Source organism: Poecilia latipinna, unplaced genomic scaffold (assembly GCF_001443285.1).
Source record: "Poecilia latipinna isolate Pla-1442-1.1 unplaced genomic scaffold, P_latipinna-1.0 Scaffold2069, whole genome shotgun sequence".
Taxonomy (NCBI): domain Eukaryota; kingdom Metazoa; phylum Chordata; class Actinopteri; order Cyprinodontiformes; family Poeciliidae; genus Poecilia; species Poecilia latipinna.
The window spans coordinates 1-18503 of record NW_015114685.1 but is presented as its reverse complement, the minus strand read 5'-3'; the positions used below and the strand labels follow the sequence as shown (position 1 = coordinate 18503).

The 18503-nt window shown below is 37.0% G+C and overlaps 1 long non-coding RNA gene across 1 annotated transcript; it reads left to right on the top strand.

Annotated features, from left to right (window-relative positions):
* Nucleotides 1–8897: 8897 nt before the first annotated feature.
* On the top strand, nt 8898–10618 carry LOC106936054 (uncharacterized). The gene is made up of 3 exons (XR_001422045.1): nt 8898–9454; nt 9537–9600; nt 9949–10618. It is a non-coding gene; the product is annotated as an uncharacterized LOC106936054 (long non-coding RNA).
* The last annotated feature ends 7885 nt before the right edge of the window (nt 10619–18503 follow it).

Genomic DNA, 18503 nt, shown 5'->3' with positions numbered 1-18503 from the left:
TTACAGTGGGCCTAGAACAGAGCCTTGTGGTACTCAAGAGGTACCGTTGGAGGAGAACCTGAAGTTTGAAGCTTAAGTGAGTGGTTTCAGTGATAAATGAAGAACAAGACGAGTCACCAGTATCTGGAGTGTTGATTTGATTCTTTCATGCATGTTTTATAAATCCTTTCATCTCCCGTGGAAACCATTCTCCCCCACTCAGCTCCTTCAGACTAGCCAGTAGCAATTAGCAAACACCTGGTGGACTCCGGACAAACCAGATCTTCTTATTGCGCCACACATATAAAAACATTCCAACTGGAAATTGTGTTGTTTTTTTTTTTTACTTTAGCAGAATATTGACAAAGTTTTTGTTTCCAATTCATCCAAGCAGCGATACGACCAACGATTTACATCCGGAGGATCAGACCTGTGGCTCCCTGCAGCGGCGCCTCCATCTGTGAAGCAGCTGATCTTTTCTAAACCGTCCGGCGTCGTAAACATTGTCTCTTTGTGTGTCCTAGATATTCATGAGTGAGCAGAATCTCAGACAAGAAGTCTGAAGACAGGAGCGGCGGTTAAAAACGGGGAGAGAGGACCTGACAGGACAGAGGCCAGGAGGCACTGACATTATGTCCTGAGACAGAACTCTGCAGAGCACGACTTGAGAGGAGATGAAAGGAGGAGAGGACAAAAACAGAAAGATGAGGGAAGGGAAGCTGACAAGGGACACCAAAAAAAAGGAAAAGATCCATCTGAGCCGACAGAAAGCAGGGGAGGAAGAAACGCAAGCAGCTTTGAATTCTCAAGGAGCCGAAGACATGGAGGGGGACGGACCCGACCCGACCCGCTGTCTGGTGGAGATACCAAGCAATCCCTCTGCAGTTCAGAGACCCAAACCAGCTCGGTTCGCTGGAAAGAGGAAGTAGGACACAAACTGCACTGTTTGACGGCTCATTCAAACCTTTTTAAAGGGCCAGCATCATGAAAAACCAAAGTCGTGCTGTAATGTCAGCTCAAAAACATATCCTTCGTCTCCACGGCAGCCATTCAGCTGGTTGGTCTTAGCTCCGCCTTCGAGACTTAGCTCCTCCCCCACTCAGCTCCTTCAGACTAGCCAGCAGCAATTAGCAAACACCCCAAACATCTGCTGAGCTCATTAAAGGAGCTACTTCTCAATGCAACGCTGGTAAAAACAATAAAGGATTAACAGAGGAGTGATGTTACTATTTTAAAGAGACAGAGGCACAATTTCAAGGCGTTAAATCAAGTAAAATGTATTTTAAGTCAGTATTTTTATAGTTACTTGATTAAAGTGGCAAAATGTGCCAGGAAAACACGTGATACTGCCCCTTTAATTTTACCACTACATTATAACACAGCATGGAGGTGGAAGGTTGATGATTTGGGCTTTATTTGCCACAACCAGACCTTTTACCAAGTATTTATGGTTTAGTTTTCAGTGTAAATATCTTTGTGCACTTGAAATAAGGCAAAGCTCACTTAAAAATAACTTTTTAGCAAGACAAAGCAACTTGTTTTAAGTCAGTAATTCATTAATATTCACATAAAAACTACAATTTCCACAGGCAGATTATTTCACTTTTAACATCGTAAAAATGTCAAATAATCTGCAAGTGGAGCTAGAACTGATTATATCAATATAAAGGAATTATTACTGCTGAAAAGTTATTTAGTCTTATTTCAAGTTTGTTGAGATATTTACTCTAAACTAGACCAAAAATACTTGGTAAATTTTTGTGTTTTTGCAGCAGCTGTTACTTTAAAACCATCACTGCTCCCAACAGATTCAATAAGTTTTTAAATCTCTGCTCTTAAGTTGTTGTTTTTTTTTAAATATCTTGCGATTAGTCAGGATCTTATGCACAAAAATACATGAACATGTAGCACTTTTTTACAGTTACTCTACTTAGTTGCAGGTCTTTTATTTCTATATTTATCCATTTTCTTGTCACTTTGCTGTTTCTATTCTATTAATTCGACATTAATTTGGTGGCTTACATTTAAAAACGGCCAATTTTTAAAAGTTTATTGAATTATCGCTGAGGCAGGTCTTGACTGCAGCTCCACTGTGAAAACTTTAATTAACTGTTGCAACATTTCCATATGTGCGCTCTGAAAAAGACGGGAGCACGTTCTGTAACCGCCTCTGTGAGATTTCCCAGGTGTGCTCACCTTAATCTCTTTCTGATGTTCCCTTTTTAATACTTTGCTGAGCTCAGAATGTTAATTAGAGCTTAAAGCTTTTAATGACAATTTCCTAAAAGACGTCCTTCGTATTCCTGGGCTGCTGAACTTACAACATGCTGTCGCATTTTACGAGTAAAATCGTTTTATTCAGCTTGACGGGATAAAACGATTCTGGTTTTATCCCATCAAAACCAGAACAATCTCAGTGAAAAAGTAAGTGCATCCTATTCTATGCTGTTGAGGAGCGGCGTACAAACTTTATGCAAAAAAAGGGTTAAAAAGCTAAAGTTGAAAAAGCTAAGCGGCCATATTGTTTTTCCAACTTAAAATGCAAAAAAATGTTGTGATTTTTGTTATTTTTATCTGCTCAGGAAAAAAAAATTATANAACAAAAAAACATGGCGGACAGTTTCATAAGTTTTTAAAAAATATATTTTTTAAATTTATGTGGCCTGGGATTTTTTTTAAACTAGCAACTAAAAATGAGAACTTTAAAAAAGAAAAAATATATAATATTATTCCATTAACCAAATTAAGTAGAATTGATTTGCTCCAATTTATTTTTAAATAAAAATATATTTCTTTATTTTTATAAAGAAATTTCTAAACAGTTATAGATTTTTTGTAATTTTTTTTATTTAAAGAAATGTACAAAAATAAAGACATTTTTCTTTTTAAAAGAAGAAATACTTTTTTTTCCTTCTAAAAATACTTTTAAAAGAAAAGTAGTTTTTTTTGTTTTACTTTTTAGTGTGAGTAAATTTTTTGGTTAAAGAAAAATTAAGATTAAATTAAATTTTTCACTGAAATGTATTTGAAAAAGAAAAAAACAACAGTTTTTGACAGAAAATCTTTGACGTCTGAAGCACTTTTCAGATGTTTTTATGTTCATTTCTGAGCTGGTTTCACCAGACAAAGCAGCTGAGTTTGTGGGAAATGTCAAAGCGATGCTCTTGGAAATGGAGATGACAAGCAGAAGTGGAGGCTTAGACACACTTTAGCCGCTGCAGACTGGAGCGTTTGGACGCCGCCAAAGGACAGCCTCGATAGAGCGGCGTTTTGTGCGCTGATGCCGACTGGCAGAGTGGCGAGCCAAGCGGGCTGCGCCGGCCTGGCCGTGGAGCCGTTGTGTGATATCACAGCAAAACAGACTGAGATTAGTCTGCCATGATCCACACAAGAGAAAAGAGGGACGGGAGCTTTCAAAGCTGATTTTCTTTTTATTCTGCAGCTGAAAATGGGCTGGGAAGGAAGATTTTTATTCCTTTTTTTGTTACACACAAATAAACTTTGGTTTCGTCCCACTTGAACATAAAGTTCCCCTGTGTGCCGATGATTCTGATCATTTTTGATATTTTATTTATTTATAGATGTAAATCATTATTTTCCAGCCTGCTCAGCACATATTTAGAACCTTTAATGGTATTAAAGCGCTGTGTTAAAATGTCTCCCCACTTATGCATGCTAATGAGTTCGTTCCATACTGTGTGAGGATCCATATGTGGGGATTTAATAAATAGGATTAGCCTTTATGAATGAGGATGCTGCACCTCTGTAAACCCTGAGCGGCGGCCGAACATTAAAACGGTCACATGAGGCGAATAAAGCTACAGTCTTAAATCATACAGTGGTTTTTACAGTGTGCGCAGCATCCCGACAGGAAGCCGATTGTTTATTAGAGCAGGTCTCCTCTGTTTGTGCAGTCAGCAAATCTCATTCTGTCATTGTTCAACCTTTACCACAACATCTAAACAACGCAATAAATGAACCTAATTAGCTCCAGTACAAGGGGAAGCCTGGTATTCACAGCTGCTTTTAAATGGCTAAAATTCAAAAATACTTGTGATTTCCTCTAAAAAGGCTCATAAATGTATTTTCTTAATAGTTTAAACAACAAATATACCTTCATTTTTTCCAGTTATTAAAGCTAGAAACTACTGAAATCTGGGTGTGGTGCTGGATTCAGACCTGGACCCACAGAGCCACATAAAGACGGTTACAAAGTCAGCCTTCTAAACCTATGAGAGGAGAAATAAATCATGATTAAAAATATTAAATTCATAATATGAAAAAATTTGAAATAAAATAATGAAATACATTTTCAGAAAATTCTGAAAAATGAGAATAAACTTTTGAATAAAAGGAAAGTATTTATTAAATTAGGGAATTAAATTAAAAAATATATAATGGTGACAATGTTAAATTAACACTACATAAAATATCCTTTTATGACACACTGTATAATCAAATAATCTCTTTATTAAGTTCTTTTTGGATGCCATATCTAGTACATTAATTACTTTTTCAAGTAATTTATTTATAGATTGGCAGTTTTGGCAGGATTTGTCCTCCATATATCATCCTAAAACCTGGACACTAAACAAAAACAGAGACTTAAACACATTCACAGACATGAAAATATTTCACAAAATGGGTTTTATGATTGGATCCATGTAAAATATGTTTCTGTTTGTACCAACTACGTTTTTAATGTAAATAAATCCAAAGATTTTTTACTCAAAAACTGAGGCAGCAGCAAAATAAGATGCCATAGTAAGTAAATAAGTCATAAAATTGTCAGGATCTGGTCTCTGTGTTAGGATTGGAACAAGAAAAAGAGTTGGGAAGAACGATCTTAATTATTTTCCCTAACGACTCCTTTGGATCAGTTCTTAATTAACAGGTTTTATTACTATAATAAAACCTGTTATTGATGTAGCAGATGTAGCAAAACCTTAGGAAAAATTAGCATCTGCTCTGTTTATGTCACAGAAATCAAAGTCCAATTTAGTCCTTAAAACTAAGGTTAAAACATTAACCTTGAGTTTATTTTAGGTTCATTCAGATTAAAGGATGAATTTATCATAATATTTCTGTTGTTTTACAGTTTGAGCAGAAATAAAATCAGCTGCATTGATTGAACAGCAACTTTTATTCTCATAATTTTTTTATGAGCCCAGATTTGTTTTTTATTGGTCTAGACTTGCTGCCCATTTGGACTTCATTGCTATTTTTGTGTGCAAATGCTAGAAAATAAAATATAAATTAGCATAAGCATATTTGCTGTTATCACCAGATGATGGCTTCAGCTTCTGGGATGAGCTAAAGTCATGTGTGCAGCTCTTACTACGCAGATGCTGAGCTGGGAGCCACGACTCCTGCAGTCTACACAGCAGCATCTGTGTTTGGTTTGCTCTGGACAACTTCGCGCCTGGAGAAAAGCTCAGCCTCCTGGGATGTGTGGCATTTAAGGAACATGGGAACTTTGCCTTTGTTTTCATCCAGTTGGCTGACCAGGCTCACCTAAACTTCGCATTCTCCTCCAACTGCGGCACTTTTAGGTGTGGATTTCCACAAAGCTCAGTTCTGGGCCCACTATAGTTTCCATTTCACATTATTCTGCCCTCTTATCATGTTTCCTATCACATCTATGCTGATGACATCCGACTATCTGTACAGGTTGTCCAATGGTTCTCTTGAATTTTTAGCTGTTTACATTACAAATATTCGCAAAACTTAGTCAATTTTCCACTAATGTCAAAAATATAATAATACAATTTTGTAATTGAGGTGTTTCCATTTAAATAAGAAACAATTAAAATTACATGTGAATAAGTTTGTTCATTTAATAAGTTATTTAAAAACTTTCAATGTCTAGAGGGAATCCAGACCTTTTCTGTTGACCTTTTCTGTTTCAGTGGCGGAACTTTAAACTGCAGCTGCGTCAGTGGGCCGTTGCTAGGTAACCACAGAATGAATGAGTTGCTAGGTAACCACAGCCAGAAAGAGTCAGTTGATTCCACCAACCTAGCTTAGCTTAGCTAGCCTTGAGGCCTTGTTACTGATTTATTTTCAAGCTCTACTAAAGGATGAAAAAATACCCAGATTGTTCAGATAGCTCAGGAAAAAAAATAAGACTTTTATGAGAATTCAAACACAAATTGATGAGTTTTTACTGAGATTATCATTTGTGGAAACAGCAGTACCTTGATGAAAGCGGTGGCCGCGGTTGTCCTACAGCATCTGGGTGTGAGAACAGAGGCTTGTGGTGATCGATGCTCCTTCAGAGGCCTGGGGGCTTCTGGGACTGCAGCGGTGACCTCTGCAGAGGTCGCGGATGAGCAGCTCTGCCTTAAATGACTGAAGATCACTCGCCACGCCTCCTCTGACTTTCACAGTGGAGCTGAACTGTACCTGCCTGGTTGAGGTGGCAGGACAAGACGAGCATCAAAGGGATATTCCCTCTCCGTCATGTACAGGATAAAAAGGGAAAACCCAAAAACTGACCAATCAGAGCAGAGTATCTGACCCTGTGACGCTGATCTGTAACCTCTAAATGAACAAACAGCGTTAAAGATAAGATGGCGTATTGTAGCCATTGTAGACAGAAAACAGGAGGAGTAAATGTCTGCCAAAGCAAACTCAGATTTTTATGGATTAATCTCACATTTTCTAGAGAAAGGTGAAAATTTATGAGTTTGGAAAGTCAAACATTTGCTAGAGTTCAGAGTTTGACCCTTTTGCCTTTTGGAAGTCTGAATTTCCACGTCGTTTTGGAAATTTTTAACAATTTTGTAGCTGTGTGTCCTACCTCTGTCCCTTCCTTCTGTCCTCATTGTGTCCCAACTTCATCTGTTCTGAATCTTTCCTTCAGTTCTTTTGTCCTACTTCATTTCCTTCCTTCCTTTTGTTCTCTCCTTCACTGTGTCCTAGCTTCATCTGATCCTTGTCTCCTTTGTTCATTCCTCCATTTGCATCCTTCCTTCCTTCCCTCTGTTCTCACCCTTAGTGTCCTAATTCTCTTCCTTCCCTCATCCCTCCCTTTGTATCCTTACTCCCTCCTTGTGTCTTTCTTTCTTTGTGTCCTACCTGTTACTTCTTTCATTTCTTTCTTCCTCTTTGTGTCCTTCCTTCCTTCCCTCTGTTCTCACCTATTGTGTCCTAATTCTCTCCGTTTATTGTCTTTCCTTCCTTATTCCCTCCCTTCATTTTGTCCTTCTTTCATTCCTTTCCTCTGTTCTCTCCCTTTGTTGTGTCCTTCTTTCCTTGATTGCTTCCTTCCTTGCATCCTAATTCTCTCCCTTCCTTCCTTTATTCCTTCCTTTGTTACCTCTGTTCTCACCCTTGTAGCTCTCTCCCTTCTCCCTTCCCTCCTCCCTCTCTTTGTATCTGATTGTATTTTTCCTCCTCCAGCAGCTGTTTCCTCATCACATCCACTCATCTCTCCCTCTGACATCATCATCCCTCCATCCTCCTCCCTCTCTCATTGACAGAAACTCTCTGATGTTTCTCCTCCTCCTCCCTGCAGGTGTTCCCTCCCCGTCCCGTTTCATTCACAGCGCAGTGCCGAGGATGACTCATCCTACGGTGAGGAAGACGTGAGCCGCTCTCAGTCCTTCCTCTGCTCCGTCTTCCAGGCAGCGATCCGTGGCTCGGTTCCGTCGGGCCCGGCGCTGACGGACAGCAGGGCTGAGCGGCTGCGACAAAAAGCAGTGCATGTTCCGTCTGCGGCCGACAGCAGGAAAACAAAAACGCTGACGGGGGAATCTGGCAGCATCCAGAGATCCACCACAGCCTTTTACTCCTCTGTATGGACGGGACGTTTAGGTGGGACTGGAGGAGGAAACATTTCCATAAAATGTCAGAAATTTTGAGATTCATCTCAGAAATTTTCAAGAAAAACCAAGAAAATTCTTTAAGCTCGAAAAGTCATAAATTTCCAAAGAAAATTAGCATTTTGGGATCAATTTCACATATTTTCAAGAAAAAACGTCTGAGCTCCAAAAGTTTTTAGATTTTTTTAGCTCAGGAAATTTCCAAGTGTTTTCCCTGAAAATATGTGAAATTAATCTAAAAAATTCTCAGTTTTCTCTTGCATATTTATCACTTTTTCTTGAAATTAGAATTTTAAAGAAAAAAGCAAGAAATTTAAAAAAGTTCTTATTTTCACGATAAATATTTTCAAGAAAAACTTTTCTAAAGTTTTCCAACCTTGAAACAGTCTAAATTTCTATAAAAACTATGCAATTTTGAGAATAATTTCACATATTTTCAAAAAACCAAAAACAAAGATATTTTCTGAAGTTGAAAAGCTGTAAATTTATGTGAAAAAAATAAACAATTTTTAGATTAATTTTACGTATTTCAAAGAAAAAACTTGAAAATTATCTGAACTCCAAAAGTTGGAAATATGCAACAAAAAAAAAGAAAAGAAAAAAAAAATTCAGAAATTTTTACATTGATTTCAGAAATTTAAGTCAAAATGTTTAAACTTTTCAAACCCAGAAAATTTACGAAATTGTAAAAAGTCAACTTATATTTTAAATGTGCTCTAATTCGAGATGTGTTTGTTTTCTACACAGGGCATAAGATTGATGTTTTTTTTTGCTAACAGTTAAAACACATTTAGGAAACGCATCTCCCTTGCATAATGCTGCCATTACCATGTCCTAAGTGTTAGTTTTCTGTAACACTCAGTATTTTGAATTTGGTGTGAAACCAAAAAGACTGTTGATAAACCTCTGGAACCCTCTAAAATCGCAATATTAATAGTGATAATATTTATTTAGGGGGAACAAAGTGTAGGGAAATGGATACAAAAGCAACACTGTGCAACTTTTGAGAAAATTTCTGCCCTACTTTGCAGATTTCTGCAATCAGCTCATCTCTCCTCCCTCCCATCTTGTTGCTCCAACACAGGTGGGGAAAAAAGCTGCTCATAAAAATGGATTACCTGCCTTTTTAAATCTTATCTGAAATGCATTTCCTCGAGCCCAGATATCAGCTCTGCAGTAGAGACTCATAATGAACAGACGGAGCCTGTATACCGATTAAATTCAGAATATATCTGCACAGACATAAATGGTACATGTGAAGACGGGGAAAACGAGGAAATTCTTCTACAATATTTTCCTTCTCAATTTTATTTTATTACCTGTCAAATAAATTCAGATAAAACAGATTATTCGATCCTTCCGTAAAAGCGGAACAAAATAAAAAAGATCAATAATGACGACTGTACTAAAAGCTAGTTGCTGTTTTGTTTTTTTTTATCTTGCAGAGTGATTGATTGTGTTTGTGTGTGAAATACCGAGGCGCAAAGCTCCTCGAGTCGCCATTGGTTGCTGTTTGCACACCAGCCAATCCAGAAGAGGCATTTATTTTCCTTGGCGCTGATTGGGTGAACCTCGTCCTCCAAAACGCGGAAATAAAGAAGACGGTAGCCGTTAGCTTCTGCGGTTACGGTTTCTACAAACACACTACGGTATATTTCGTGTTTGAACGATTAAAATAGGTAGTCAGGAACGTTTTTGAGGAAGTCTCCATTTCTCTTTTGTGGATTTCAGATGTTCGTGGACGGCTGTAGCCCCGAACACCATTAATACTAACGGTCCACTGTAGCTGTTTCCGGTATGTTTTCATCGCTCTCTCTTATTTTTTTATATTATTTTAGTTTGTTCACGGCCCAGTTTTAGTTAAGCTTCCGCATTTCAGGCTGTACTTTATATTTTTACCATGCTGTCAAGTAAAACGTCTGTTTTTAATTTAAAAAAAAATATATTCCGGAGGAAGTTAGTTATGCAGAACGACAGAGCGGCAGGGAGGAGGAGAGGAATAAATGGGGAGGGAAGGGGGAGATTTTTGAAATAATTTCACAGCGCAAACAAACAGCGATTATCAGCTGTTCCATTAAACTAAGTGCAGGAATAAATTCGTGTTCTCTGCTGGAGGATCGCTCATTTTCCCGCTCTCCCACAGCCGGAGCGCCGCCTCGCAGAGAGGGAGGAAGGAGGATAATCACGGAGTGAAGTGGATGTCGGCAGGTTAGCGTGGAGGAAGAGAAGACGACTTGAAAAGTCTGTGGTGGGAAAAATGCATAAACAAAGGAGGCATCCGCCATCTTTAATGAGGCGTTGAAAGTATGGGTGGAAAACGATGAAATGGAAACATTTTAATTAGACAACATCTGGAGTTTTAAGAGACACTCGAGTGTACGAGCAATTCCCCATCCAGATGGATTCTCATAAGGAATATTAATTTATTAATTTTCTTTACCTGCATGAGCCTCGCATCCCAGAAAAATGGAGACAGAAAATGGAGGTTTTGTTCCTCTGGTAAGGCAAAGGCCCTGCCAGTGGTTGGGAAAGTATTTAGATGTGTACTTAACAAACAAAACGTTAATGGAAACAAGAGACGCACAAACCTGAACACAGTCATACCTGACGGCAATTTAGAGACTAGTAAGCTGCAAGGCAACATTAGTTATGTTTCCATTAACTAAAGAATTGCACAAATTGGAATTACAAAAATAAATTTGCTTCTTTGTCGTTTCCGCCAGTAGCAACATTCGGTTGTTGATCATGCGACTCGTGATGCGAAAAAAGTGTTTCCATTGCAGGTTTGAGAAATAAACCAATTAAGATATAGTCCTGGTGCAAAAACATCAAAAATGAGGTTTTTTCAAAATTGGCATGTTTCAGTTCAGCAAATTTATTGTCATAATTATGTGGTCAATGGAAACACAGATTGTGAATCAGATTTACTTTCCAAAAGCGATTGGTTGAATTAGTTTTATTTCTGAGCGTCAGATTTAATGGGGCTACACATAAATTATGTGCTGCTTTGTGTCGACCCAAAATACTGCTTTTATTTCAACTTTTTTTTTTGTATGAAATACCAATAAATACATTAGGGATGTTAAATATTGTCGGCGCCAACATCGGTATTGGCTGTATTAGTAATTTTTTTTAACATATAGTATTAGTCCGATAAATAAAACTTTCATGTTGTTTCTATCCGTTTCTGGTCATTTTTTTTCACTCAAGTTTGTCAAAATGTAGTGATGTATACAGTAAATATTAGTTATCGGCCTTGAAGGCAATATTAATATCGGCTATCAGCCCACATTTTGGTATCGGTGCATCGCTAAAACACATTGAAAACTGTGATTTTAATAAGACGTGTTGCAAACAATGTGAACAAGCACACAGGTGGTTTTTCTTAAAGAGACGGTAAACGTTTTCTGCCCCCTTCCAGCTCGGCCTGTCAGATGATGAAGTGGCAGAAACATCTTTATGTTCTGTTATAGTCTAGTTTGCTCAAGTAATTTCACTTCAAAGATAGCGAGGCCTTGACCAATTTCCCCGCTCGTCTCAGATTCCCCTTCTTGACGAAAGTAATTACATGCAGATTTAATTAATGTGGGAACAGGAAGAGAGGAGCGGGCGGCTCTTTGAACTGCCTGTTCAGAAGAAGAGAAAGAGCGAGAGATTAGTGATGAAGTCCCGTACTTTAGATAGTGGATGTAAACCTGAGCTGGGGTTAATAATCTGTAACGTGACAGTCGCCTCTGTCTGAGTTTAACGTTTCCTCCTCTTCATCCTTCAACACGGGGCGTTAAAAACCGTCCTTCATCCTGCAGACAGCGGGAGGGGAAGACGAAATAAAAACTCAGACAGAGTAAAAGACAAGGCAGGAGGGAGAGCTGCATCAGCAGCAGCCACTGCCTCTGGAGGGAAACCAGAACGTCGGGATAATTCAGGAGACGAGGAGCGAATGGGAGACGGAGGGGAACTGGAGGGGAACCGGAGTGGAGGGGAATCAAAGAGGAACAAACATTGAAACCAAACAAAAAACATGTTCCTGAGACAACTTCCCTAGGAAGAGACTCATTTTAGCAATTTTACCACCAATTTTACTGATTGTTTCAATAGAAATATGACTGTGTGTGACAGGGGTCACATATAAATGAATAAATATACATTTAAATAGAATATAAATCATATTGTATAAATATATTATTTTTAGAATATATATATATATATATTTGTAAGACATTTCTGATTTAAATAAAATATTTAAATCAGAATTAAATATTTTATTCTGATTTAAATATTCAGAATTTAGTATAACTATTTATAAATGTTTATTTTTCCTTAACATCTCAGTTGTTTCTGTGTATTTCTGCTATTATATTTGCTGTTTTATATTTATGGAGATAAACTTTTATAAACTTTTTTATATTTATGGAGATAAACTTATTTTTATTATTTTTATTTGACTTGCCTTCGAGATTTGGAGCTTGTATTTCTTTTTTATAAATCGATTATTTCTTTAAAAAAGTAATTATTTCAATAAATATTTGAATATTTGGGGCAATAAGTATTTATTTAAATAAGCAGTTCATCTATTTAAAAACAAATACTTGTTCCTGGCAGATTATTTCACTTATATCCAGGCATTTTCTCATGTTTTAAGTGAAATAAACGCCAGTGGAACCAGTAAAGGGAGTGAAAAACGCTGAAGGTTTTAATTCAGAGCTACAAAAAGCTCCGGCTATAAAATCAATGGGAACAGAAACGATTTTGGCAGCTCTGCTGCTCCTTATATTCCAATCTTTGGAGGTCCGTTTAAAAAACTTCCTCTGGAAAAGACGGATTGGTTTTAGCTCTGCATGCACGACTGGCGAAAATGCGATCCAGCTTTTTTAAAATTTATTTATTTAATTGCAACAAATCAAAGCTGGAGCAAAAGGTTTGCCACCATGTTGGCTGAAGTGGAGGCTGAGGAGGCCAAAGCCCAGAAAGAGAGCTGACCTTTGACAAAACCTGCAGGAACAGATGATTTATCCAACCCAGTTTAAATTACGCAGCATCTTACGGATGATATATTTGAATTTGTTTTAAAAATAATAATTCTTCTCACCAAGACAAGTTTTTACTGTTTTAAAGCAGGAAAAATATGCAACAGTTGATGCGAACCTCAGATTGGTGATGCTTAACTTCACGATTCGCCCTGATTCGGGTCTTACAGAAACGGCTCGGTACGTTCAAGGTGATGAGACTCACTGAGGACTCAGCATCCAAGCAGCAGAGAGGCGCACGCTGGGCCCCCCGTCCTGCTTAGTCCTCCTATCTCGCTCCCTGCAGGCGGCGACACGCGATGCAGCGATGGAGATTAATGCTCACCGAACGCAAACAAACAAAGTTAACAGTGGAGACGATGCTGGGACGGACAGAGAGGGAAGCAGCCAAGATGGCCGCCGCAGAAAGACAGGAAAAACAAGTTTTTTAAAAAAATAAAGCATGTTTCTGCAATATGACGGAATATTAGGGACAAACTAAGAAAATAAAAACCATGAAATTATGAGAATAAAGTCATAGTGTGAGAATTATATTATGAGACGTTTAAACAATATATTTAGACTGTTCTATCAATTCAACCTTATTCTTGCAATAATTCAACCATATTCTCGTATTATTTCAACTTTATTAATATTTCCACTTTATTGGATTATTTTGACTTTATTCTTGTATTAGTACAATTTTATACTTTGACTTTATTTCAACTTTATTCTTGTGATATGATTTTTTTCTAAGATTATTTCCATTTTATTCTCATTATTTCAACTGCCAGTACTCTGACTTTATTCTCATATTATTTTGAATATTTTCATAAAGTTATGACTATATTCTCATTACTTCAGGTCTTTTTCTTGTTTTATTTTGACTTTATCCTCATAATTTTATTTATTTTATGCCCCCTATCCTCTGTCGGTCTTCGGAGTAATCAGCAGTCGGTATCTTACCTGTTGTTAAGCTTCAGTTTGGAGCGTTATGAAGGAATTTCTTCTCCTCGGAGTCAAACTCAGATTGAACACAAACCTTCCAGAACCTCTCATGTCTTTTGGTTCTGGTTCTACATCCAGAACCAAAGGCTGGAGCAGCAGCATGCAGCTTCTATGCACCACAAACCTGGAACAAACATCCAGAGTTCCTTTAAATCCAGACTAAAAACCCACCTGGTTAGAGTTGCTTTTGATTAATAATGACCGGAACATGGATTAAATCTAATCTGGATTTCAATGTATTGCTTTATCATATAGGGAATTTTGAAATCTGCTACACAAATAAACCTGACTTCTATTCAGTCCTTAGAAAGGAATAAAACAGTCTGTTACACCAAAAACAATTAGAAAGTTTAAAAATGTTTTTTATTGTCAACAGGTCACGTATTTTATGAGGACATGATAATCATTTTATCATGTCCTCTGAAATTACATCGTCTGTGGTTGATAATTTGAAACAAACTACAGCAAAAACATATTTTATTGTATATAAAGTGTATATATTATAGCATAATATAAGAATGTTAGTGAACACATTCTTGATCAATAAAATTGATTTAGATTCACATCTCCAAACTTTAGCTCAAGAAAATAATCCTAGCTTTAACCGAACTTTATTTCACGTCAAACCTTAAAACTGTGTTAGCTTAAGGGTGTGTTTACTTTTCATCCTGGGTTTTTGCTTTTTATTTTCTCTATATTTGACCCACTAACAGACAGAGAAAGTTTTTACCTCCGTTTAATTTCGCTGGAGACGATCAGATCCAGGATCAGTTCCCTTTGCAGCGGCGGCTCTGCCAGCTGCGGTCCTGTGGCGCCCTCTGTTGGCTCATTCGCGGAGCTGCAGTGACAGTCTGACCACACAGCTTTAAATATAGTGATTTATTTCATGCTGAAGCTCACACATCAATCAATATAAACCCCCGGGAAACAAAGAGCAGTAACAAAGATAGCAAAAGAATCATCAGTCAACAGTTTTTACAAAAAACAGCAGGAAGAACCCAGGTTAAGAACAGATATGGAGCTGGGCTTCCACACAGCAGAGCGACTTGTTCTCAAAAAAACAGAGAAATGACGGATACATTCAGTTCATTCAGTTTGCTACGAATCCAGATTCATCAAAGGTCTTTAGGAACACATTTATGGAGTGAGTTTCATGATAATCCTGACTCTGCAACATTAGGGGCATTGGAGGTAGAAAAAAGGAGGAGGAAGTTTACATTTCTACCAAAGACACTCATTTTCTAGAAAAACATAAACAAGGACATCTGAATTTCAAAGGTCGAAAAATCTATTGGAAATCTCACATTTTGAGGTTAATTTGAGAATTTCTAGAAAAAAAATGGGACATTTCTGAATTAAAAGTAATATCTGTTAGAAAAAAACACTGAAATTTTGAGATTCATTTCACATGTTTTCAAGAAAAAAACTTGGGAAATTTTTTGACGTGAAACTCAGAAATTTTCATGATTTTTTTTAAAAGTTTTTTCTAAAAAATTTCTCAGATTAATTTGGAAATTATTTTTTTTCCTACTGTATTTTTGACTTTTCAAGGTCAAACTTCTGGTTTGATTTTTTAGATTAACCTAAATATTTCTGAATTTTTTTCTAGCAGATTTTCAACTTTTCAAATTCAATCAAGATTTTTAAGTTCTTTCTAGAAATTGTTTAAACCTCATATTTCCATGTTTTTCTTGAAAAAAAAGTGAAATTAATCTCAAAATGTAAGTTTTTTTCTTTTAAATATTTGACTTTTAAACTCAATTTTCCATTTTTTTTCTAGAGATTGTTCTCAACATTTCTGAGTTTTTTTCTAAAAAAAAGTTTCTAAGTTTATTCCAGCAAATTGTTGACTTTTCAAACTCTTTCTGGAAAACTTCCTGTGTTTTCTTTGGCAGAAATTTGCTCCTCTTCTTTCTCTTTCTTCAATGCCCTGTCTGGATCAGCCTCTCCCCTCCTTTAATTTTTATTTACAGCAGTAAATTCCCGCTCTGCTCCAGCGGGTCTGTAAACGACCGGCGTCTCCACCTGATTGCATATCTGCATTTACAAGATTTCAAACACCTCAGAGAGTTTAAGCGTACAAATCAAGCAAAACTAAAACAGAAACGATCATTTCCAGTGTCTGATCTCCAACCCTACACACAAATCTTTTTTTTATTTATTTTACAGTAACTACGATGAATCCCATCATTAGTTATTTCACTTAATCTGAATGTTTTTAATGTTTTTTTCAGGGGGTAAAAGTGCTGAAAACATTCTGTACCGCGTCAATAACACGCTTTGGTTTACATCCGCTTCAGTTAAAAAAACGGAATAATTCAGTAGTACGCACATCTGTGTTAGTAGATGCTACAAATAAAGTCTTTAACAACCGTCCAATAAGGGAAACATTCACCGAAAACGAATAAACGACCACCGTCAAGCTGATACTTCAGTCACTACCCTGCTCTGCCACTAGTTCAGAGTTTAAACTGATTAAAATTGATCAAAAGTCAGTTACAGACTAAAAAAACTATTAAATGAATTCCTCTGCAGCAGCATAAACAGAGCAGATTTAAGAGTCAAAAGCTTTGTTTTTCCTTTATTAGAAAATGAAACGGAGGGGAAAAAAAGTTTTTGTTTTAAAAAAAAAGGTTTGTTTTTCCAGAAGAAGGATCTGAATGCTTCTGTCCAACCAGCATGAACGCACCGAGGGGGAAATAATTCACCGTGCAGCATCTGGGAGACACATCCGCTCATTTACAAGATGCATGACGCTCATTAAGAGAGACCAACCAAGCGGAGGAGGCGCGGGACGATTATCCGAATCCGTCGAGTCTCGAACAGAAGCAAAGTTTGTCCAACATGACGCCAACAGATGTGTCAAAAATACCAAGATACGAGCAGAAACTGGGCACTTTGTGGGAAACGCCATTCAGTCAGGATTTAAAAGAAAGCTGCCGAAGCTCAAAGAAAAAATAAACTGTAAGAAAACAGTTAAAATAATGCAATGTCTGGCTACGGAAGCAAATATATGAAGAAATGTAGAGCGGATTAAAACTTCTGCACAGTACTGCAGCGTACCCAGAGGCTGTTCTGCAGCAGTGGAGGATTAAATTAGTGTGCAATTACTTTTTATTTCATTGAGTTATTAGACTCTAATATTCAATCAATTTCAGAAGAAATGAGTCAGAATTGTGAAAAAAAAAATCTGAATTATGTGAAAAAGTGAATACTGACAACAAAAAATCAGATTTATGAGATTAAAGTTTGAATTCTGACTTAAATCTCAGAAAAGTAAAGTCAGAATTATTAGAAAATAAAAAGCCAAAATTCAGAGAAAAATATTGATTTGTGTATTTATTTAAAGCTGGGAATCCAGATTTTAATCTCAGAAGAAAAAAGTCAGAAATGTGGAAAAAAAAACCTTCAAAATTTAGATTCAATTCTGAAAAAATGTCAAACACCCAAATCTTAGAAACTCAGAAATTTCCACATTTTTTCTAACACATTTTTGACTTTGCAAGCTGAGAAATTTAATTTGTTTTTCTCAAAAGAAACCCCCAAAACAAAATAAAACAAAAAATAATCTTAAAATTTCAGTTTTCCTAGCAAATATTATTTCATCATGCTCAGAAATGTGTTTTTTCTAGAAAATTTCTGAGCTTTGTCTCAGTTTTTTGGCAAAACTTTTATTTTTTTTTATCTACAGTCGCCCTGTTGTAAATTTTAGAGCTAATAGATCATATTTTTAGTTTAGTCCTCTGCAGAGCGGCTTAAATTGATCAGAACACTAAAAAGCTAATCAGCTAGAATAAAAATGAACCTGAAATGAAAGGAGTGTTTCTTTGTCTTTGGAGGAAGTCGGTTTGTTCTGCTGATTTCTTAGAAATGAACTGACTAAATTTACTTGACATCTGGAGGAGGAAAACATATCTTTATGTTCTGATTGTGGTGCTTCTGTTTTGTGAGACCAATTCATTTGCGGCTCTTTGGAAGACGTAAAACGTCATTAGAGGCTTTAGAAAGGAATAAAAACAGGAAACTTTGTGCATACCTGAGAGAAGTCAAAGAAACCGTCGCACAAACCGAGTGTAAAACAACAAAAAAGTAGTTTAAAAAAAAAAAGAGACTCTTTTCTCGCAGACTTTGCAGTTACAATCTTTCATCAGCTCGATTTCTTCTGACTCATCCGTCGGCCGCTACGATGTGAAACGAAACGGGGCGAGTCAGGAGGGTTCTGTGGAGGGTTCGCCGTGTTCGGACCCCCTAAGGCAGACATGAACACACAGTCTCTGGTTCTCGATTAAAAAAAAAACGACCAACACAGGCGTTTTCACGTCCAGGCTACAGCTGTTCGGTCTCCTTAAGGCCAGCTCGTTAGGAGACGACGGTCGCCGTGGCAACAGCAAATTAACTGGACACCTGTTTCCAGGAGGAAATGTTTTGGTTTTAAGACTTAAAGTTGGAGTGTGTAACTTTTATTAATTTTTTTTTTTTTACATATTTGTTAAAACTGTCACTAGAGACAGATAATCTGGAGAAATACTGAAGAACAAAAACAGCCAATCAGAGCCAGGAGGAGGGCCTTAGCGCTGTCAATCAACCACATGAATGCGCTCCTAAATGTGCGAATGGCAGAGAAACAACTCAAGAAAACCATTTATCTGCCGTCATCGATGGACTTGTTGAAATAGATCAAATA